This window comes from Helianthus annuus, chromosome 11 (assembly GCF_002127325.2).
Source record: "Helianthus annuus cultivar XRQ/B chromosome 11, HanXRQr2.0-SUNRISE, whole genome shotgun sequence".
NCBI lineage: Eukaryota > Viridiplantae > Streptophyta > Magnoliopsida > Asterales > Asteraceae > Helianthus > Helianthus annuus.
In genome coordinates this window covers 133,877,384-133,902,703 of record NC_035443.2, presented here as the reverse complement: position 1 = coordinate 133,902,703, position 25,320 = coordinate 133,877,384, and the positions used below count along the sequence as shown (strand labels likewise).

General features: G+C 36.0%; 1 long non-coding RNA gene across 1 annotated transcript; it reads left to right on the top strand.

Annotated features, from left to right (window-relative positions):
• The first annotated feature begins 19,500 nt into the window (after positions 1 to 19,500).
• LOC118484289 lies at positions 19,501 to 23,774 on the top strand. Its single transcript, XR_004873205.1, has 2 exons — positions 19,501 to 20,042; positions 23,198 to 23,774. It is a non-coding gene; the product is annotated as an uncharacterized LOC118484289 (long non-coding RNA).
• Positions 23,775 to 25,320: the final 1,546 nt, after the last annotated feature.

Genomic DNA, 25,320 nt, shown 5'->3' with positions numbered 1-25,320 from the left:
CAACATGCCCATGACTAAACATATAAGAGTAACAACTAAGAAGATAACTGTTCCTCTTGTCTCAACCCCAAAACAACCAACAAGATCACGTGTTTTTGTATAAGTAGAGGGACTTAATTGTCATGTAATAGAAGTTAGAGGGTAATGCATGTAAATGTCAATGACTAATGAAAAGCTACTAAATCAAGAAAAAAAAAATATTTTGTACGATTCTTTATTTTTTAACATGTTAATCATCTCCAATATTAGTTTGGAAATCCAAACACAAACACAATCAAATTAAAGGCTAGTTAAACAGTTTGTTAGCTCGACTTAAACTTGGTGTATCTAAACATGCATATTCATTCCTTTATTCTATCTTGTTTTAGTACTTGTAGCATACCCCATTCCACGCCTAGAAAACTGGGCAACCTGTGACATTGATTCCTGGAGCATTTCGCCAAATGGCAGTGATCCGGTTTCACCCCCCACCACTTCAACTCAACAACCTCGTTTTGCAGCATGACGAACAACAACACCCCTATGAAAGCGGTCCTTGCATCAAGCGCAACCGACAACACATAATTATACTTCTGCCACCACTGCTTTTGGTACTTAAACACAAAACATGTAAAGATCATTCCTGTGGCAAGCCAACTGGCTATATATGTCGGCGTTGCTGCCGGCATTCCAGCAAAACCGAACCATATAACCGGTATATTAGGATTCTGTACAACCCGCCTGTGCCAAAGAGTCTTTGTGAGTCGATGTGTAATAGCCGAAAATTAGAAAAGCCTAAAGTAATAAATACCGATTTATTTTGTCGGTTTTTAAATGAGTCTAATACGGTAAAGATCGATTAAATAGATGTATTGTTTTGTTGTATTTTAGAAGAGTTATACCTCGTAAAAGAGATCAAATCTTAACGACAAATCAACCGAACGTGTTATATATATATATATATATATATCTATATCTATACTATATATAATATACATATCCAAAGGATTTCTTAAGGTCATTGAAATTTCTTTAAAACACCCCTAAAGCATAATGTACAAGTCTTTTAAGCATCAGAAAACATCACTTTCCACTTGTACCCTCCTACTAAACAAAACACGGGGTATACCAATCAAGTCTAGGGTTTCTCATTCTCAATACATTTTATCCGCCCCCATCCACCTGCTTTCTCTCCAGGCGATTCAAAAGGAGATCTTGGGTTTCTGTTGGCGATTCAAGATGTCTTTCTCAATGACACCAGATCTCTCTATACAACACAAGATCGAATGAGTTTCACCTCTCGAAATCTTCGATTTGACTGGATTCGCTCAGATCTAGGGTAGTACTCGATGAGAAAAAGATCCAGGTAGGTTTATTTTTTTCTGCTGAATGTTTTCTCATATCTAAGGTCATTTTTTGATGTTTTCGGTTGGTTTGTTGTTGATGAACATGCATTTTAAGCTCAGATCTGAGTTTTATATTCAGGAGTTTTACATTCAGAGGACGGCGACGAAGGATGCGGGTTGGATTTTAAGCTCAGATCTGTGAAAGGTGTACTCATCGTCTCATCAAGATGAATACTATTTTAAGCTCAGATCTGTGGAAGGTGTACTCATCTTAGAGCGGTTTTCCATGTCTGAGAGAGTCAGAAAAGCTGTGAGTTTTCTCTTAATCTCGAATTCCTTTTTGTTTCTATACGTGTTGCCAAAGGTTAATCAGTTAAATATAAGAAAAGTTTCAAAAATTGGTTTGAATATTCATTTTTCAGGTTATGATAGCTCGCCAGTTCTATTTCTACTACACTACGCCAGATCGGTCTCGGCAAGAAATATTTCACGGCGTCAATTTCATGTTTCACGCTCTCGCCCATCAAATCTCCATTTGATCTCTCAGGTATAAGTGTTTGTTTGTTCTCTAGATCTATACACACTTTTTTCATCGAATTAAATCCAAATGAAATCCATTATTTTCGATGAATGTTCATCGATCTATTGATTCATTCTCAAAATTATGCGATTCAATTGTTAATTTTGCTTGTTCGGATCTCAGTATAAATAATTTGTTCGTGTTGAATACGATTTTGATCTTACACAATCGTATTAAATTTATCGATGAGTGTTCTAGGTTTTTTGCATCAATATATTGATTTTGTTTGATTAATTTTCAAAATGATGCGGTTGAGTGGTTAATTTTGTTTGTTTTTAATGGTTATTAAGAATACAAAGTGAACGGTGAAGTGAAACCGTACGATGAGAGTGAGTTTTTGAGAAGTTGATGATTAAATTGATGATGATCAGATCTCGGTGGTTGGAGTTCCAGATGCGATTCCCGTCAAGTATATGGAGGGACTGACGGATTGAAAAATCAAATGAGATGGTCTAATTGATCTTTTTTTGTTGAAGATTGAAGATAGTTGCCCAGATTTGGTAACATCTGTTGAGGCTACCCAAATTCGGCTTCAAAACTAGCCTGCCTGTTAGGTAACATCTGTTTATGTTTCAGCTTCATTTGTGTTAACAGATTAGATCATTTTAGCTGGTTGACAGATTAGATCTTGGCGGTGGCAGACGACAAAGGTCTTTACAAAGGTCCTTCTCATCAGTATGCCCAGCAGAAGCTTCTAGAAGGGAACCAAGCACAATATGTAAAGGAATCTTCTCATGAAGATGTTTCAAAGAACCCTTCTGTTGGTCAAGGTGCAAGTTTTTCTAAACAAAAGGAGGCATCGGGTTAAACCCGTCTTCAGCAAATTCTACTAAAGTAGACAGTCAATCATTTGGGGTTATTGGTACAAAACCATATTCATCTGATCACATATACAGGCTGTTATCCTTTTATGTAAGATTTTAATCCTTTTTTCCGGTTAATCGATAGACAAACATGGATTTGACGACTCCGATGAAGAGGGTACTCGCCGTTTCATGGTAAATGTTATCGAGCCACAATTCAATCTTCACTCTGAAGATGCCAATGTAAGTTGTTAAGGTGCTAGAACTGTGTTTCTTTAGCAAACTATATTAATTAATCATTTTTAATGGTTAACAAGGAAGATTTTTGCTTGCTGCTATTAGTGGAAGGGTTTTAGCTCGGTCATTCCATGCAGTTCTTAACGTTCGTATAGAGATGATCAAACAAGCGCTCGGGAGTGGAGACGTGAATAATTCGGAATCCCAACCTGAATTAACATGGAATCGTATGGAACTATCGGTGATGTTGGAACATGTGCAGGCTCATGATTTGACTTCATTTAATTTTTTATAAGCTTTTTTCCTTTTTGTTTATTTTATTTACTACTGGATGAAGTTCAACTTAATTCTCAGGTGATTGGCAAGAAGGAACCTACAAGAAGCAATATCCTGTCTGGTGAGGCCCATAAAAAACGTTTATATATACAATGAAATTCAAGTAATTAGTATAAAGTTACAGTTGGCTCATTGATCTTTATTCAACTGTGGCAATAAAGGTTCTCAACCATGGGAGTAAGATAGATGAACGTGTTGCTCTTGAAAGCCATTTTGCTCGAGAAGTTACTATGATGTTAAGAGTGAAGCACTAAACATCAGTGAAGGTAAATTTACTTATTACAAGCTTTTAAATTATAAAAATGCAAGTGCTTTGTTTTTGTCCGAGTGCAGTTATATATGTATTTCTTTCTTGCAGACATATGTTCTAAACGGGTTAACCTAAACGGGTTCGCGGGTTCATCCTGAAACTAACCCGAACCCATTTAGACTAAACCTACCCCGACCTAAATTACCTCCTTAAATTGCATTGATTTATCGTACATTCTACTATGGTTGTTAGGCCATATTCTAAATTTGGCATGTTAATTCTTTCCCTTCAAAATTATATTTTTTATGGAAAATGTTACATAATGAACCTACAAAAATAATATAAGAATAAAAAATTTATTTTAAGTTACAAAGTTTACTACAATACCCATGAAATCCAAAAGGAAAAGAATACTACTTTTTGTTTTCAACTTTGTTGTACAAGAGATCAATTAGATCGTTGGAGTTTATATTTTCTTTTCAAAAAGTTTTTTATAATTGTTTTCAAGAATTTGACTCCTGGTATGTTTTAGCTTATTTATTTAGTGATTCTATTATCTAAATTGTAAGTGTTTATTGTTAATTATAAGTTTATTACTTTGTAGTGTTGTGCCTGCTTTTATCTTTCCCCTAAACAGCAACAAGCAGTGGTGGCTTCTGCTTCCGTACGACTTGGTTCTTCTAAGTTTACAACCAGCAGAGCACCAGGTGGTTTGGGTGCTGCTTCAGGTGCTGCCAATTTAGCCTCAGTGAGTTCTTCGACAATCAGGTGCTGCCAATTTCAAGAGCTTATTTTATGATCTGTTATAATTTATTTATTGTTGATGCTTCTACCAAACTCTCTTGTTATGGTTGTTTGCATCTATTGTGATTCTTATTCAGACCCACATATCACTAAAGATTTTACTTGTAATAATTTATGAAGGCAGCCTGACACCAACCAGAAGCGGTATAAGGAGTGGGTCAAACGAGTTGTGTAATTGCTCAAATGGGTAATCTTTTGGTATGGGCTAGGTTGACCCGCACATGTTTTAGTCCATTTTTAACTGGTGTTAAACATGATTACATTAACAGGAATAATACGATAATATATGTGAGGCGGTTTCGCCTCCTTTGAATATTCTGGATTAATTTTTTTTTTGTGCTCATGAATGATATATAATTGGGCCAGCTGGATGTTTGGACAAACGAAAGAGAAGCTGTTGGGTTAAAGGCCAACTTGACAACTTTAATCTCTGAAGTTCAATGTACAAAGTACCTGGAATTTTATTGGTTGTTTTTCAGTAGACACGTTACATGCTATTGACTATACATATGTTCAATATAACTCCTATTTTCTTTCAGTGACTATTTAATTACGTAAACTAATGAGTGTTGAGTGGCCAACGATTACCTATATTACTTATCTTGCAAATTTAACACGTGATAAAAGTTGTGCTAATAAAGTTAAAATTCATTTATTACTTGATCTTGTAGGTCCCTTTCCGGTGGATAACGAACCTAAACCTTGTTATACAAACCTACTAGCGAGTGCGGAATCCAAGCTAGCAAGCAAACCGAGTTAGTAGCAAGTAGAGAAACAAACACACAAGTTCACCGATTAACACAACTTGTATTAATGCAATGAGGGTTCGGTTACAAGCTCAATGTTTACAGAAATGTTCTATAAACTCTCAAAGTGTGTGTGTGAGTTCCGGACAGAATGCTCTCAAGGCTCTCTATCTCTCGGTATCTTTCTGTCTGTGTGTCTGTCTACTGAACTCAACACATTGCATGGGTATATATACCCAAACACAGCAGGTCTGCTCGAAGGATCCGATAGATGGTCCGAAGGATCATCTATCGATCACAACATGTTCGAAAGATGAGCATGGACCTCGAAGGATGATCCTTCGAGGTCTAATATTCGAAGCATATCTTTCGAGCACCTCGAAGGATCAACAGTATCCTTCGAGGCTATCCTTCGATACAGACTAACATCTTTCAACTAATTGGCCAAGTCAAACTAGGAGGATAGTTGACTTGGTCAACTTACAGACTATCAAGGACATCGTTTACATACAGACCGAATACAGACAAAGTACAGACACAAGTGCACCAACAAACTCCCCCTTGGCTGTAGCTTTGTCTTTATCTTCTATGGTTGTAGACTCGTCTTGAACTTCGACGGTCTTTGGTCTTCGAGTTATCAAAACTCTGATGTCCTTTCAAGTCTTCAATGTCGGAGGATCTTCAAAGTCTTCACGTCTTGAAAGCAGAGAGTGTATCAACAAACTACCCGTATCATGTAGGAAGTGTGTTGACAAACTCCCCCTTAACATAAGCTCCCCCTTGAGTTATGCTCGTGAAAAGACTTTATCTTTATGAAGTGAGATCCTTGTGGTGTTGATGATGGCCAGCGGCAACTCGATCATCTTCATCTTTTGAGCGCCTTCTCGTCGTGTCTTCATTCCAAAGCTTGTCATCGACTATGTTCTCCCAGCCTTTAGAATCTGCACATGCAAGAAATCTAAACGCGTAATGAGAACAACTGCTTGGAATATAGTTAACATACACACATGACACACGAATGACCATGTCATAATCAAACACCGTCCGACAGTTTGAAAGTTTAAATTTGTCAATTTTTAGACCTTAACTTTCAAACATGCAATATTTTGACCGTTTATGAAGATTTAGTCAGTTCGGTTTTCAGTCAGGTTTCAGGTAACAAAGACTAGAGCTCCAACATCGTACGATCGAAAATAAAGTAGAAATAAAATCTTTTTGGTATTTTATAAAGTTTAAGACAACAATTTAAAATCCTTTGAGTGTTATCAAACGACATCACCGCTAATGTCGTGCTGATATGCACCAAACGACGAAACTGTTTAAAAAGAAAACAATAAAAGTTAAGCAGTAAATAAATAAATATATACAAACATTCTTTTTGCGAGTTTCGAGGGTAAGAGAATCATATCAGTGTACGGTCATGCCAAAACACTCTTGTTGTTCAGTTAGTTAACATTAAGATAAGCATCCTATAACAATTATCGGTATTGTTGTCCACTTAAGCTCAACTTATCAGATGTAATCATGGCGAGGGGATACGTTAAGGTATGATTTATACTTACCGACCGGTGTTCATCCACATCACGACACATTCCCGTATCAAGGTATGCACGAGGGTTCATCTTACCGGTGAGTATACCGATTATCATCTGTTTGACCGTATAAATTGTGAGATACTCAATTATTTTGATTTGAAAACAAGCCCTATGTGATATAATCACTTATTGATGAGGAACTTGATTTTCATATGCATGAGGGCACTGGTGCAAGTCCGTGAACAGGTCAGTACTTTCGTACAGCAGAGAGACGAACTTGACACCCGGATAAATGTGATATTTTTATCACTTATTTGAATTGGACATGTGATTGTTTATCACTTATTGAGGACGAATGCAGTATGCAATATATACACGTATGTATAGTATCATGGAAGATCTAGACTTGTGTCCCCGTTATTTTTCGGTAAAAGATACAACCATGATACCCAGATGATAAGCAGCATAAAGACCGAATATCTCAGAACCTCGGCAATCTATCAAACGAAATTTCGGTACTAAGACCATATGCCAATGAATGGTTCCCACCTGGTCTTCAGTCGATTAAGATTTATATCACCCTGCACACTTTAAAATGATTGTGAGCCTACCGATACATCTTATATAGAGCTGCTTATCGTTTTGCATTTAAGGTTTAAAGAGGTTTGGATGGACCACTGATGTACTATCATTTTCTCTTTTGCTCGCCAGGAAACTCATTTTTGTTTTTCTATTGTTTTTGTGTTTTTGAAATTTTTCGATGTTTTTGGATTTTCTGATTTTTGGATTTACTCCCCCTAAAATCAATAAACTAAGATAAATTTAAAACACAAAGGTATTTACAAAAATGATTTTCCGATGTTGGTTTTACTCTTGTGCTTGACCTTAATGCCGTTTACCAAAATTAAGTTTTATCAGAAAAGATTTAACAAATTTTGGAAAAATGAGTTGGCATGTCGGTAAGCGGTGCGGACCATGACAACATTGATGAGTTTCACATTGAAACAATCACGTGTGAGGTGATATCCGAGATCAACGTGTCAGGTCAAAGAGTGCTGTTCGAGATAATAAAAATTTACAAAGTAGCTTAAATATCGACAAGTATAGGAGAGATTAAGAATTTAAAGGCGTATCCTGCAACTGTTCCGTGCATTGCAAGGAATCTAAGCACTCTCCCAACTGGATATCCACCCGGTGTGGACTTCAAAGTCGAATTTGCAACTACTGAAAGGTCTCTTGACAGCAACAAGCTCATAAACCTCCGGGTCCGGCTGGTCTTTCACATTTCACCAGCGAAGGTCTTTGACTTTCTCTTTCAGAAATGGTGTGCGGATGTTCAATCCACGCCAAGGCATCGACACACATTTCACTTCATTCGTTCCTGAGGACCCGATCAAAAACCAGAATGACCAAATTTTTTGGCACGTTCTTCATTTGGTCGAATTTTGCAACTTCATTCAGCCACATTTTCTTTTCCTTTCCTCTCTCTCCATCAAAGGCAACAATTTCTTCTGTCGCCTATCTTGTGTAAGGACATTCCACTATCAACAATCCTAAGACTATCAATAGTTCCTCCTGGAACTTCCTGCACACTCACTCAGAGATTAGTTGGAGAGTGGGACCCAAGCCTTCACAGACTTGGGTCGTCCGTCATCATCGAGAATTGTAACATCCATTTCCCGATGATTCGGAATTGATGTAGCTCCCCCTGAAACAGTTACCGGTTTTGGTATCCAAATCTCTTTCTGTTTTTCATGTTTAACATCCAATTTAACAGATTTTGTTTGGATAATCTCCGGTTTTAAAAACTTTTCAACTTCTTTTCTTTGTTTCTTTTTCTGTTTCTTTGCTCGCTGTTTAACAAGACGAGGGTCCTGTTTTGATGAAACAGATCTTTTATGGTAATTGTTACCATGGGGGACATCAATTTTTGTCTTTCTCTTGGTGAGATATGGACAATTCTTAATGATGTGCCCATACTCACAGCATTCAAAGCATGATCTCCGCTCAACAAACCTCGGAGTATCATAACTGCAATAGCCGGATGATGAACTTCGTGATCTTGAGGTACTTGGTCCTACATCACAACCGTTTGTGTGTTGTGTATAGTTGTTTTGACTGTTTCTTTTCAAAATTTTACTTTGTTTAACAAAATCCTTATTGGATTTGTTTTTGGAAGTATCAATTTTATCAGTCCCTCTAGATTTCACGAGGTTTATCTTCCGAACCTTTTTCTTGTTTTCGCCCTGTTTGCCTTTTCTATTCTCTTGGGCGGCATGATTTTGTTCACGGGGATCATCAACCTTTGCTTTCAACTTATGAAGATATGGGCAATTTCGAATGATATGTCCAATTGTTCCACACTCAAAACAATATCTTCGTTCAACAATCCCCGAAGCATCATGTGATCGTCTAGCCGACGATGATGAACTTTGTGATCCCGAGGTACTAGGTTTTGAACAGTTTGGATCATTTCTTTTCAACACAGTTGCTTGTTTAACAAAATCTAAGTTAGATTTGTTCTCAAAAGTTTCGATTTTGTCCGTTCCCTTAGATTTCACAAAGTTCACATTCTTGTTTTTCTTTTGGGTCTGTTTCTTCTGACCCTGAGTCGATGCTTTTCCTTTAGGTTTGGCATGATTTGGCTGCCTTTTCTCTGTTGGTAATTTCTTATTCCCAAATTGTTTTCGAATTTCGGCCTTTGGAATAGGAGGACACTGTGTAACTGTAACACGTGGTCCTGTCTTTCCCAAAAACTTACTTGTCGAATCTTCAAAGACTTTACTTATTAAAGATTGATTAACATTTTTAATAGGAAAATCTTTGTCAGAGTAGATTTTATCATCACCAACGAGAGTGTACAGCAAGTTCACACCCTCCGACTCTTTTGCAGACGAGGACTCGATTGCAACAGTCTTAGCGGGTTTTGCAGGAGGATCACATAGAATGTAATTCTCGAGAGGTATGTCCCCATCTTTGACTTCCGCATCGGACTTTGCTGGGATGGTATCATCAGATTCATCATCAGAAGAATCAGCATCCTCAATGATGACTGGAGGATCCTGATTCAGTTCAGCAGAAGACACACATGCATCCGCTGAAGTATCTGAGTCTGGTGATACATCTTTCTTGTATCCGAGTCCTGCTGTAAACTCCTTTACATCTAGAGGAACAGATGGTTCAAAGAACGCTCTATCCTCCTCGTCAGGCATCGCATCATAATTGTGTCTCACAGGTGGTGGACATTTCTTATATCCTATGCATGTGACATCCCGTTTTTCTTTCTGAACGTCAATGATGTGATCCAACACATAGCTAGAACTCAAATAGCTATCTAGCTTGAGTTGGATTGCCTCACTTTCCGTTTTTACACAGACCATTTCTTTTTGCATTGTCTCAAGACGTGAGATATATAAATTAATGTCCGTTTGTTTTCTGGAAACCATTTTAGTCAATTCAGTTTTATCTTTCTTTAATGTCTCAATCATTGACTTAAATTCTTTTTCATGGTTTTCATAAAACATATTGGCTTCTGTGCATTTTGAAAGATCCACGGTCAACTTCTGGTTGTGGGTAAAAGTCACATCATATTTCTCTTGCAAAGCTTCGTGTTTGCTTTGCAGTTCACACCACTTGGCATTCAATGAAACATGTTTGTCTTGCAAGTCAAACAAACTAGCTTGTAAAGCATCATGTTTGCCTTGCAACTCAGACATGTTTGCCTTTAATCTAGCACAATTATCACAATCTACAGCAGTTGGTTCATCAACACATACCTGACTGGAATTACTCTCAAGTGTTGGCCTTTCTGCATCAGAATCAACAATCTCCCTTGATGATTCACATTCAGATCCATCCTCACTTGAACTTGAGGTTGTATCACCCTCAACTGAAGTTGAAACATCTTCATCTGAACTTCTAACATGTTCAGAACTGTTATCATTCCCCGAGGATCCACCATTGCTGACATCTTTGACAATTTCAGCATACAACGCCGTTTTTGTCTGACTACTGTTCTTGGGATTAAGAAATGACGATTCTACAGTAGAATAATGGTGTTGTACGGCAACTGGGGGTAATGGATTTCCATACATGTCTGTGGTGGGAGCTGGCTTTACAGGAACTTGTTTTGGATTCCCAAAACAATCTGTGATTGTGACGTACTCCGTTTTTAATGGAGCATGTGGAACGGGTCTTGCAAACGAAGTACTGGAAGTTCCAAAATACATATCAGAATTGCATGGCATACTGGATCTTGCAGAAAACGTATTGCTCTCTGCAATTGACGGATTACCCCATGCTGGATTCATTTTTGATCAGAAAGATGAATACTATATCAATGTCTCGAAGGATAATATCCACCCGAAAGATCATACACAGTCGAAGGACCCTAGTTCGAAAGATCTTAAAAGAAAACAGAAACTTGTTAGCAATAAACAGACCACACTTCGAAAGATCAAATCTTGTTCGAAGGATCAACAGTGCTCGAAAGATCACTGTTGAATCTCGAACAATGATTTCGAAAGATTCAAGAACTCGAAGGATTCCCCTTTGAAAGATCCTTATCTTTCGAGTTAAATCCTTATCTTTCGAACAACAGATCTCGAAAGATTCACCAATACGAAAAATCCTTATCTTTCGGACACTTGTCTTTCGAAAAGATTCCTTTCTCGAAGGATATGATTCAGACTTCGAAGGATGGGTCGAAGGATAACAATCTTTCGAGCCTTCCTTGATCGACAGATGTCGAAGGATAGTCTTTCGATGTCGAAAGATATCTTTCGAGAGGTTCTGACACACACTGATCTGATGTGATAGGTTGGTGAAAAAGGTGATGGGTTGGTGAAGTACTTTCGGCAGAAAGGTATGTTCTGCACACGGATCTTCACCAACTTTTTGACTTTCAAAAACAATGCCCAAAAATGGCAAACCTTATCCACCAAGTCCGGTCACCGGAAACACACCGGAAATTGGCCGGAAAACACAAAGTTTCTTAAAAACCAATTTCCAAGTTACCCAACCCAACTTTAAACACTCCCGGTTAGTTTAGACACGTTTTTACTCAAAGAAAATGCAAGAAACCAAGTAAAAACAGGTGCAAAACCAAGTGTTTCAACACACCAAAACTTGTAAGAACCCGGTTTTAAACAAGGTAAAGAGCGAGGCTCTGATACCACTTGTAGGTCCCTTTCCGGTGGATAACGAACCTAAACCTTGTTATACAAACCTACTAGCGAGTGCGGAATCCAAGCTAGCAAGCAAACCGAGTTAGTAGCAAGTAGAGAAACAAACACACAAGTTCACCGATTAACACAACTTGTATTAATGCAATGAGGGTTCGGTTACAAGCTCAATGTTTACAGAAATGTTCTATAAACTCTCAAAGTGTGTGTGTGAGTTCCGGACAGAATGCTCTCAAGGCTCTCTATCTCTCGGTATCTTTCTGTCTGTGTGTCTGTCTACTGAACTCAACACATTGCATGGGTATATATACCCAAACACAGCAGGTCTGCTCGAAGGATCCGATAGATGGTCCGAAGGATCATCTATCGATCACAACATGTTCGAAAGATGAGCATGGACCTCGAAGGATGATCCTTCGAGGTCTAATATTCGAAGCATATCTTTCGAGCACCTCGAAGGATCAACAGTATCCTTCGAGGCTATCCTTCGATACAGACTAACATCTTTCAACTAATTGGCCAAGTCAAACTAGGAGGATAGTTGACTTGGTCAACTTACAGACTATCAAGGACATCGTTTACATACAGACCGAATACAGACAAAGTACAGACACAAGTGCACCAACAGATCTCATTAATCTATACTATATTATATAGTATAACAGCTTAAGATAATTTGTCACTTTACTTGAAACACATTCAAAGCATGGTGTAAACTCTCTAAAGCACAATACACTTTACACCTTTCCAACGATACCCTTTATACCCTCGATCTCGTGTCAGATTTTTGGCTTTCAAACAATACCCTCAATTCTTGGGCAGGATTTTAAATTTTGAATGCCCTGAACATTATTAGAAAATGTCAAGCTTCGCCACTGCCGAAGGCCTCATTGTAATGTAATTAATGATACGATTCATCATTCAAAACCGTTGATTTAACCACATCTTTAAAACCTCTCATAACATAACTAGAATCACACAATTTTCTTTGTTTTCTCCTGAACCCGGTAACCGGCCGTCGCACAATAACCACCAAACGCCATCACGAAACCATCAATCGCCGCACACCGCTGATTCTCCGCCGCTGAAGAAGGCCACAACTGATCCTCACGTTCTACTACACTGCCACCATCATCGTCGCATGCCACATTGGAAACTTTCCTGTACATAGCCCTAAACTCACCAACCTAAATGATATGTTTCCCGCCGCATCGCGCGGGTAAACGACTAGTATATATATATATATATATATATATATATATATATATATATATATATATATATATATATATATATATATAGGTAGAGGATCCTGTAAAAAGTGCTCAAAGTGTAAGAAGTGTGAGAAGTGTATTATAACACTATATATAATACTATATAACACCATATAAACACCGTATAACAATATGTAACACCATATAATACCATATAACACTATGTAACACTATATATCATTATATAAAAAATATAACACTATATGTTGTCTGATAGCATGTCTATGATAGATGTATAGTGTTATATTTGTTATATAATGATATATAGTGTTACATAGTGTTATATGGTGTTACATATTGTTATACGGTGTTTATATGGTGTTATATAGTATTATATATAGTGTTATAATACACTTCTTACACTTCTCACACTTTAGGCCCTTTTTACACTATCCTTACCCTATATATATATAACAGTAACAAATATATACTAATAACTAAATAGTTATATAATAATAATTACTATTATGAATAAGCTAAATGTTATAAGAAGTGTTTGAACGTAACTTTGACAAAAAAAAAGTAATCAATTCTTGAAGTTTATGATTAATTAAATAGAAATTGATGTAGTTATATATAACGTTGAAATAGGGTTTTATAATAAAATTTATCTAGGTCTTTAGGATTGACTTAACAAGTATGAGGTTCATATTTTCTTGCGAACCGATCACCTTCCGGATTTTATGGCATTTAGAAGGTTTTTAAAGGAAATTATATCAATCAAATATGGAAGGGGTTGTGTATGAAAGGATACCGACAATCGTCCAATTCACAAAACGTTAGTTTCGAGCCTGTAAAAGACAACCCACCGAAACCGAATGAACATGAACTCCTCTTCTCTCCCTTCTATTGCTCGCTGCTGATTTACTGACACTAGTTCGGCTACCCTAAACTCAACAGAAAACATCACCATATGTTGCCACTCACAATCACACAACCGCAAATAACTGCCACTCGCCAACATCTTCTTCGGTGTCTAAGTTTGGAAACTATGTGGCCAATATTTATGTTCATGACCACCCTCAATCGGAGTGCAGCCACCGCGCTACTCCGCCGTGACCACTACCTCACTATTCAGGTTCGCTCACCGCCGTTCGGGTCACTACCGCCTCTATCAGTTTCATCCTTGGGTTCACGATTCCAGCCACCCCCGGACTGCTATGATTCACCAGCGCCGCCCTTGATCTATTCCGTTCTTTCGACTGTTTGAGGTAACTAATTACAGAACCTAATTATTGTTTAAAAACATGATTTCCGGCGATCGGTGCGGGTCGGAGAAGACGGCCGTTGAGTGTGGTTGCTAGCCTTTTTTTTCTTTTTTTTTTTATATATTATATGATAACTCCTTTTCACATAAAATAATCATTCTCTGATGGATTTAGAATATATTATAGAAACTAGAATACATGCGTTTTTTTATGTCACGTCTTTGAAAATATTGTTTTGTGTCAAAATCAATATTCACCCTATTCTGGTGTGTATATATTAATAATTGAGTAGCTCTCATGAGTTGTTGCATATAGTTCATGAATGGGTACTCAATTGTTACCCTTCTGTAAAGAAAAAAGAATCAACAGGCATACCCATTTTTATAGAAACGGTTTCTATATATATATATATATATATTCTTTTAATTGATTAAATCAATTACTAATGAAATCCATATAATACCAATCATACATTCATAAGTTATATTTTCAAATCATTAATCGATGTCCAAGGGTATCGAACCGCCATCGCTGGTACATTAGTCAACCAAAGAACTGGGCATTGTAAGCTAAGTATGGTGAATCTAATTCAATATAATTAAAGTGTAGGTTCATGCATTTGTTATGGACGTCTTGATTTGTCTTTGCTTTTATGTTTGTCTACCTAAATTAAGGTACGGATTCCGTTTCTTTTATATCGTAGTATAATTTTATTTTTCGTTACTCGTTAGTATGGATTCTTTTTTGATTACATCGTAATATCTTTATTTATTAAATTCGTTTTCCTTGGTAAGAATTCTCTAGTCTTCTAATCATGGAATTTATTTTTATCATATCCGTTACTTTGTAGTACGGATTTCTGTCTCTATCTTATAGTGTTGTTTTCATGATTTGATACCTATATTTGTTTAATTAATATGAGATACGTTATAGGAGTCGGTTTGTATTTGTGTATTTGTTTATTAGCGTGTTGTAACATGCCATACCTCAGACTTGTACTCATGGTCGCATGTTCCTGTTAGTATTATTTCCAGCTGCCTGTAAATTATTTATAAGGCGTAAATATTTATACTCTGTCACCTAAGCATGTCTGGCTTGTCGTTTGGGCGTCAACGGCATGGCACTTGTCGTGACGGTGCGTAATAAAAGTTCACGGCGTCTCTAGCTTGTGCTTGTGTAGCACCTTGGCCACTAGAGGCGTATAGATCGATCTTAGCTCCGAGTTTGAGTTTGTTTATCTGGAGATGGAATAACGGGTGCACGCCACACTCACCATCTCATAGGTGCATGGACTAGCTAGCTGTGTACCAGTCTGTTTCTGTTTCTGGCTTTGGGTGCTTCTGTGTTACATGATTTATTTTGTTGATATATACATCTGTCGTGTAGGTTAGTATATGTTTATGTCTGTGAATATGTTCAGTATTAGTTCTGATATGTTTTGTACGCATCCGGTTATGTTCCCTATCGTTTATCGGGTCATGCTTCGATTATGTTTAGCATCTGCTCTGATATGTCTGATATGTTGTACGCATCTGGTTATGTTTCCGATCATGCATCTGGTTAATTATGCGTCTGACTATGTTCAGTATCTGATTCTGTTATGTCTGTTCTGACTCAACATCTGTACCGCTTTGTATTAGTTCTGTCTCTAAATCAGTGTCGATTTGGATGTAGATTCTACGTTATATGTTTAGTCTGTATCCGTCAGTATCTGTGTTCAGTATTTGATTCGGTGTCTGTCCGATATTTGTCGTGTGATTTGTCCTTGTTTCGTGTCGATTTTTACGATCGGTTTAAGAAATTTCGTAAGGATTTTATTGTTCTACATATAAACTTAGATGATCTAAAGTATTTCGGTTTACTGCATATAAATCTATAAAGTTACAAAATAATTATTTTGACTAAATAATAACTTATGAATATTGATAATAGATATGAATTTGAATCTAAACGTGTATTTAAAGATAATAGTTTCCACAATCCTTCCTTTTAAAGATTATGAGATTTTAAATGGTATTTAAAATATTTAGGCTTACGTATTTGGTTTTGTTTCGGTATTGGCTTTCTATGTCAGTCTTACAAATTTTTTTTATAAGTATCTTATTCTGAAATCTAAGTTGAATTATTCTATTTCTTATATATAACTTTTCATCTTTAGAAAATTAGTTTTTTTTTCTCTAATAATGTTTTGCTATTAGATATGATAAATTATTCTATTTTGATAAGATCCAAACATTCATGATAAGAAAATAGTTTTGCCAACTATCTTGTTTTAAAAACAATAGCTGACTTTGGTTTCCGTATCAGTTTCCGTTAAAGTTTCAGATCGGTTCGTGTATCAATTTTTGTGTCAGTCTTGTGTCTGCATCTGTTTTTGGTACTCGTGTCAGTGATCATTTCAGTTCAGTTATGTTTGGTTTTCCGCTAATATGACTTTACTTGTACTGTTGATTTCTCCGTTACTGAGCAATTTTTGGCTCAGTCGTATTTTCTTTTTGTGTTTGTCTTATTTGTTTTACAGGTAATCTGGGATAATATGGGATTTCAATGAGGAGCGTTAGGGGGTTGCTGACCAAGATTCTTTATTTCAGTAATGTAATAAATGTAATTAGGATCTTTTATTTAATGTCATGGATTGGTTCTTAGTTTTGATATTTGTAAGAGTGACACGTCAGCCCTAGCATGGTTGGGGTGTTACAATTATGGTATCAGAGCAAAGGCTCTTTCCTGTAGAAAACTTAAACCTTAGAAACTGAACCGGTGAGGTTATGGGTAGACGTTGGGTTAGGATTTTATCTTCTGATCAATTTTCCTACTCTTCATTTTGTCATCTTGGGTCTATCTGCTAGAGGCGTTTCCTTTGTCAATCGCTGCAAGAGTTGTCTATGATCATGTTGAGTATCTGATTCTATTTCTATATTTGTTGTATCTATCAAATGCAATATTCGCTTCAGTTTTGTGTTGCTATTAGTCTCGGTGTCAGTTTGGTTTACAATTTTAATTCAAAGTTCGTGTTTAGGTATAATCCGCAAATATTTTAGGTGTCTATCTCAGTATTTGGTTGTGCGTTGGTTTTTGTCTCGGCTTCTAGTTCCATACCAGTTTACAAAATTTCCATAAGTTCTCAAGTACTTTGTTTTGATATCTATGTAATCTAAGTTATTTTGTGTCTTAAATATAAATTTTATAGTTATAGAAATATTGATACATGATTAGTTGTTAAATTCGATAAAATATTTGTTTTCTATTAAATCCAAATGTTATTTAAACTAAATAGTTTTGCTGCTTATCTTAATATAAACAAAAACCCGTAGGGTCATTAAATGTATCTCGGTTGTATCGAATGGTTATTCCATCATCATTGTGATTTCATTATCGAATTCATCAAATGACAAGGAACATTGTGGATAACGCGATTAAAGTGACTATGACATCGAAAGAACTCGATTACGCACCATAAGAACCTTGCTACCATATGTGCTTCAAGGGGTGTTTCACATCAGTTTTATATTCTATCAAGATCAACACATCTACTTTAGTTATTATTTAGTTATGTCTTAGAATTATAACAACCGATAATCATTCTTTTATCGTCACTTTGCCTGCCTTACAATTTGGATAAGTTATCGAGATGCATGATGGGAGGACCGTTAGGGCATTGATGTAAGGTGATTGACAATTATGGTCATGAACGTAATTGTGAGTTACAGGTACATACGTGCGCTTTTGGATTCCTATTATGTGGATGGTGCCTATTTGAATCCCTTTATGTCTTAGTAATCAGAATTTCTTCTTTCTGTTTGCTTTTGTTTTGATCACATTTAAATTTATTTTAGTTCGGTCCTCGTTTACGTTGTCATGTTAGTAACTCTGTATTATTTAATTTGTGTATGATACATGTTTATGCAATTTCAAATATGTTTTGTATATGTTAGATGCCTTAAGACACTTACTCATCTTGTAGAATTTATAGAATAAAAAAAAGGGGTTAAGTTGGTATTATTGTCATCATCGTTACCATTATTGTACTAAATAATATACTAGCTCACGATGCATACTACTAAAATATAAACTTTTATTCGTGACATTTGAATTTGAATTACTAATAACTTAAGATGTAGAATATTAGTAATCCGACTATTTGAATAATCTATTATTTATCTTCAACTTTGAATTTTGAATAAACAAGATGTGTTACCGTAGCATGTAGTTTTGATATAGCCTTAACTCCAAGGACAAAATTATTTTAAGAGGTGTAGTATTGTAACCCCATGAATATTTTAATCTTAATTAATAAACATAATGGCTAATAACAATAATATATTAATCAAATAGAATATTGTTAGTTGTAAATACATGTTAGTGATTTAAATAATTTCACCACTAATTAATTTAATTTAAAACTTCTTATTATAACACAAAAAAAATGTACTTTATTTTAACCAAAACTATTTATATCTTCAAGTACGGTATTTCTAATTATCCGAATCAACTATGTTAGAGTTTGAATTTTGATATAATATTATTTCTCTGCCATCTAAATGTTTAATTATGAAGTTTTAATACTAAATTTTGAATATTGTGGTTTTGGTAATTCGTGATCTAGACATAAGATACTTGTACAAGTTCTATAAGGTACTCTACTTAGCAATTTCGAGGACCAAATATATTTAAGGGGGGTAGAATTGTAATAGCCGAAAATTAGAAAAGCCTAAAGTAATAAATACCGATTTATTTTGTCGGTTTTTAAATGAGTCTAATACCGTAAAGATCGATTAAATAGATGTATTGTTGTGTTGTATTTTAGAAGAGTTATACCTCGTAAAAGAGATCAAATCTTAACGACAAATCAACCGAACGTGTTATATATATATATATATATATATATATATATATAGATATATATATATATATATATATATATATATATATATATATATATATATATATATATATATATATAACAGTAACAAATATATACTAATAACTAAATAGTTATATAATAATAATTAATATTATGAATAAGCTAAATGTTATAAGAAGTGTTTGAACGTAACTTTGACAAAAAAAAAGTAATCAATTCTTGAAGTTTATGATTAATTAAATAGAAATTGATGTAGTTATATATAACGTTGAAATAGGGTTTTATAATAAAATTTATCTAGGTCTTTAGGATTGACTTAACAAGTATGAGGTTCATATTTTCTTGCGAACCGATCACCTTCCGGATTTTATGGCATTTAGAAGGTTTTTAAAGGAAATTATATCAATCAAATATGGAAGGGGTTGTGTATGAAAGGATACCGACAATCGTCCAATTCACAAAACGTTAGTTTCGAGCCTGTAAAAGACAACCCACCGAAACCGAATGAACATGAACTCCTCTTCTCTCCCTTCTATTGCTCGCTGCTGATTTACTGACACTAGTTCGGCTACCCTAAACTCAACAGAAAACATCACCATATGTTGCCACTCACAATCACACAACCGCAAATAACTGCCACTCGCCAACATCTTCTTCGGTGTCTAAGTTTGGAAACTATGTGGCCAATATTTATGTTCATGACCACCCTCAATCGGAGTGCAGCCACCGCGCTACTCCGCCGTGACCACTACCTCACTATTCAGGTTCGCTCACCGCCGTTCGGGTCACTACCGCCTCTATCAGTTTCATCCTTGGGTTCACGATTCCAGCCACCCCCGGACTGCTATGATTCACCAGCGCCGCCCTTGATCTATTCCGTTCTTTCGACTGTTTGAGGTAACTAATTACAGAACCTAATTATTGTTTAAAAACATGATTTCCGGCGATCGGTGCGGGTCGGAGAAGACGGCCGTTGAGTGTGGTTGCTAGCCTTTTTTTTCTTTTTTTTTTTTATATATTATATGATAACTCCTTTTCACATAAAATAATCATTCTCTGATGGATTTAGAATATATTATAGAAACTAGAATACATGCGTTTTTTTATGTCACGTCTTTGAAAATATTGTTTTGTGTCAAAATCAATATTCACCCTATTCTGGTGTGTATATATTAATAATTGAGTAGCTCTCATGAGTTGTTGCATATAGTTCATGAATGGGTACTCAATTGTTACCCTTCTGTAAAGAAAAAAGAATCAACAGGCATACCCATTTTTATAGAAACGGTTTCTATATATATATATATATATATATTCTTTTAATTGATTAAATCAATTACTAATGAAATCCATATAATACCAATCATACATTCATAAGTTATATTTTCAAATCATTAATCGATGTCCAAGGGTATCTGTTGGTGCACTTGTGTCTGTACTTTGTCTGTATTCGGTCTGTATGTAAACGATGTCCTAAGTTAGTCTGTAAGTTGACCAAGTCAACTATCCTCCTAGTTTGACTTGGCCAATAAGTTGTAATATGTTTGTCTGTATCGAAGGATAGCATCGAAGGATACTGTTGATCCTTCGAGGTGCTCGATAGATATGGTTCGACTGTTAGACCTCGAAGGATCATCCTTCGAGGTCCCTGCTCATCCTTCGAATGAAATGTACTCGATAGATGATCCTTCGGACCATCTATCGGATCCTTCGGGATAGACAACATGAGCTGGGTATAAATACCCATGCAGTGTGTTGAGTGAAGGAAGATGCACACAGACAGAAAGTTAGAGAGTTGAGAGCATTCTGTCCGAAACACACACACACACACTTTGAGAGTTTGCAAACTGATTGTAAACATTGTGCTTGTAACCGTGACCTTTCATACGTATTAATACAAGTGGTGTTAATCGTTGAGTCTTGTGTGTTCTTGTGTTCGTTCTTGCATCATCCCGGTTTGCTTGCTAGCTTGGATTCCGCACTCGCTAGTGAGTTAGTATAACAAGGTTTAGGTTTGTTCTCGATCCTCCGAGAGGGACCTACAGTATCGAACCGCCATCGCTGGTACATTAGTCAACCAAACAACTGGGCATTGTAAGCTAAGTATGGTGAATCTAATTCAATATAATTAAAGTGTAGGTTCATGCATTTGTTATGGACGTCTTGATTTGTCTTTGCTTTTATGTTTGTCTACCTAAATTAAGGTACGGATTCCGTTTCTTTTATATCGTAGTATAATTTTATTTTTCGTTACTCGTTAGTATGGATTCTGTTTTGATTACATCGTAATATCTTTATTTATTAAATTCGTTTTCCTTGGTAAGAATTCTCTAGTCTTCTAATCATGGAATTTATTTTTATCATATCCGTTACTTTGTAGTACGGATTTCTGTCTCTATCTTATAGTGTTGTTTTCATGATTTGATACCTATATTTGTTTAATTAATATGAGATACGTTATAGGAGTCGGTTTGTATTTGTGTATTTGTTTATTAGCGTGTTGTAACATGCCATACCTCAGACTTGTACTCATGGTCGCATGTTCCTGTTAGTATTATTTCCAGCTGCCTGTAAATTATTTATAAGGCGTAAATATTTATACTCTGTCACCTAAGCATGTCTGGCTTGTCGTTTGGGCGTCAACGGCATGGCACTTGTCGTGACGGTGCGTAATAAAAGTTCACGGCGTCTCTAGCTTGTGCTTGTGTAGCACCTTGGCCACTAGAGGCGTATAGATCGATCTTAGCTCCGAGTTTGAGTTTGTTTGTCTGGAGATGGAATAACGGGTGCACGCCACACTCACCATCTCATAGGTGCATGGACTAGCTAGCTGTGTACCAGTCTGTTTCTGTTTCTGGCTTTGGGTGCTTCTGTGTTACACGATTTATTTTGTTGATATATACATCTGTCGTGTAGGTTAGTATATGTTTATGTCTGTGAATATGTTCAGTATTAGTTCTGATATGTTTTGTACGCATCCGGTTATGTTCCCTATCGTTTATCGGGTCATGCTTCGATTATGTTTAGCATCTGCTCTGATATGTCTGATATGTTGTACGCATCTGGTTATGTTTCCGATCATGCATCTGGTTAATTATGCGTCTGACTATGTTCAGTATCCGATTCTGTTATGTCTGTTCTGACTCAACATCTGTACCGCTTTGTATTAGTTCTGTCTCTAAATCAGTGTCGATTTGGATGTAGATTCTACGTTATATGTTTAGTCTGTATCCGTCAGTATCTGTGTTCAGTATTTGATTCGGTGTCTGTCCGATATTTGTCGTGTGATTTGTCCTTGTTTCGTGTCGATTTTTTCGATCGGTTTAAGAAATTTCGTAAGGATTTTATTGTTCTACATATAAACTTAGATGATCTAAAGTATTTCGGTTTACTGCATATAAATCTATAAAGTTACAAAATAATTATTTTGACTAAATAATAACTTATGAATATTGATAATAGATATGAATTTGACTCTAAACGTTTATTTAAAGATAATAGTTTCCACAATCCTTCCTTTTAAAGATTATGAGATTTTAAATGGTATTTAAAATATTTAGGCTTACGTATTTGGTTTTGTTTCGGTATTGGCTTTCTATGTCAGTCTTACAAATTTTTTTTATAAGTATCTCATTCTGAAATCTAAGTTGAATTATTCTATTTCTTATATATAACTTTTCATCTTTAGAAAATTAGTTTTTTTTTTCTCTAATAATGCTTTGCTATTAGATATGATAAATTATTCTATTTTGATAAGATTCAAACATTCATGATAAGAAAATAGTTTTGCCAACTATCTTGTTTTAAAAACAATAGCTGACTTTGGTTTCCGTATCAGTTTCCGTTAACGTTTCAGATCGGTTCGTGTATCAATTTTTGTGTCAGTCTTGTGTCTGCATCTGTTTTTGGTACTCGTGTCAGTGATCATTTCAGTTCAGTTATGTTTGGTTTTCCGCTAATATGACTTTACTTGTACTGTTGATTTCTCCGTTACTGAGCAATTTTTGGCTCAGCCGTATTTTCTTTTTGTGTTTGTCTTATTTGTTTTACAGGTAACCTGGGATAATATGGGATTTCAATGAGGAGCGTTAGGGGGTTGCTGACCAAGATTCTTTATTTCAGTAATGTAATAAATGTAATTAGGATCTTTTATTTAATGCCATGGATTGGTTCTTAGTTTTGATATTTGTAAGAGTGACACGTCAGCCCTAGCATGGTTGGGGTGTTACACGATGAGTCCCCATATAACACAAGCATCAAATGTGACCTTGAACTTGGTGCATGTCCATGGACTCTCAGGATGAAGCCCATCGATATCGCATAAGTTTTCGATATTCTCCAACATCCACCATGAGACCGCAAGATTTGCCATTCCAGAAACCAGAGTTCCCACCAGCTGACAGTATACCCAAGTACATCAGACAACTGTTAGAAATCTAGAACAGAATTCGAAGAACATTACAGTTATATGATATGCAGAGATCGAAGGAAGGAACCGTTTATTGAATAAAGAAAAATAATATACAACCAAAAGTGTATAATCTGATTACATATATGTGTATATATAGTCTTAAACTTAACCGCCAGGACTACCATTTGTCATGGCAGTTATACCATTCGATTGACCCATAATTCGACCCATAATAATTACTTAATACATAATACATAATAGAATTATAAAAGTATAGTTTATAATTCCAACACCCTCCCTTAAACTAGACTTTTATGTAACTAGTTTAGGATTCAGTTGAAGCCTTCATTCTTTTGTTTCTTCCCGATCCATAGGTGGAGATTGTTGTAAACTGGTGCCGAAACCGGTCCCGATAATGTTGCTTGTGGAAAATTACATTGTGGCCGAATTATATTATCATTTGTAACTGGATTTCTGAACGTAAACCCCTTCACACCATGCAGATTTTCACTTCTCTTCATCTTGTTTGTTGCAGCAGAACATTCAGCCTCATCGATCATCTTGTTCTTATTATTCCTTGGCGCCATTGTTCTGTTCTTATTACGATATCGGCTTCCGTCAACATTCCGGGTGTCTCTTCTTCTCCTATTGTTACTATCTTCATCGTCACTTCTGTTCCTGCTTTTATCTCTTCTATCAGAGACCTCTTCGGTATCAGATCTGTCCTTCTTCATCATCCGCACGTGTTGCGAATTTCATACTTGGTATTTCATCTTTTCCCCGTATGGTACTCTTGAATGATACCCCGTCTGCGTGAATACTACGGTCCATACCATAGTCGTCTTCAACTCTTTCCCTTTCCGATCTTCGTCTTTCATTTACTTCATCGGAACAACGTTTGCATGACATCGTTTCCCGCTTCATTCTTGCAAACATTCGTGATCTCGGAGTCGTGCGATCGGGATTGGATTCTTGTCCGTCTTCATATCCCCTGTTTTTCCTTCTTCATCCGGATGTGCCCGGAATCTCATAATATCGATCGATCTTTATCGATTTCCCATCATCGCTCCTGTCTCTTTGTTGTTTCGTTCGTATTATCTCCATTCATATATGAGAGTATAAACTCGGTGTCATATATGAATCCGATTAATTCCTTTTTCCATATATGAGAGTATGAACTCGGTGTCATATATGAATCCGATTAATCCCGCTTCGTAATTCTGGGTCGTAATTCTGCGATGATTTCCTCTGTTTCATTCTTATTTTTTTCGACACTAATTCTGGTCCGCTTTCATAAATTCTTAATTCTTTTCTGATAGATTGACTTTTGGTTGATCGTTTGATCTAAATTCCCTGCATATCTGATTTCTTTACCATACGAGTGATCAATAAAAAAATGATTTTATCACCGTGTGTTCTTATCTCTTCCTTCGATCTCTTTGAATCTGATTCGTCCCCTGTTTTTGAACATGTATCTTCTCTACTTCTTCTTCTTAAGAAAGAGATCTTTTATGTTAATCGACTTCCTGCATATGTCGCTCTTCTTTAAATCTGATTTGTCCCGTGTAACAGACGAACCACAACCGTATCCTTGACTGTTCTTGATATTCCGGTTTGCGCAGCGTTTCGAAATCCCTAGGATCGTTTTCTGATGCTCTGATACCACTATGTTAGAAATCTAGAACAAAATTCGAAGAACATTACAGTTATATGATATGCAGAGATCGAAGGAAGGAACCGTTTATTGAATAAAGAAAAATAATA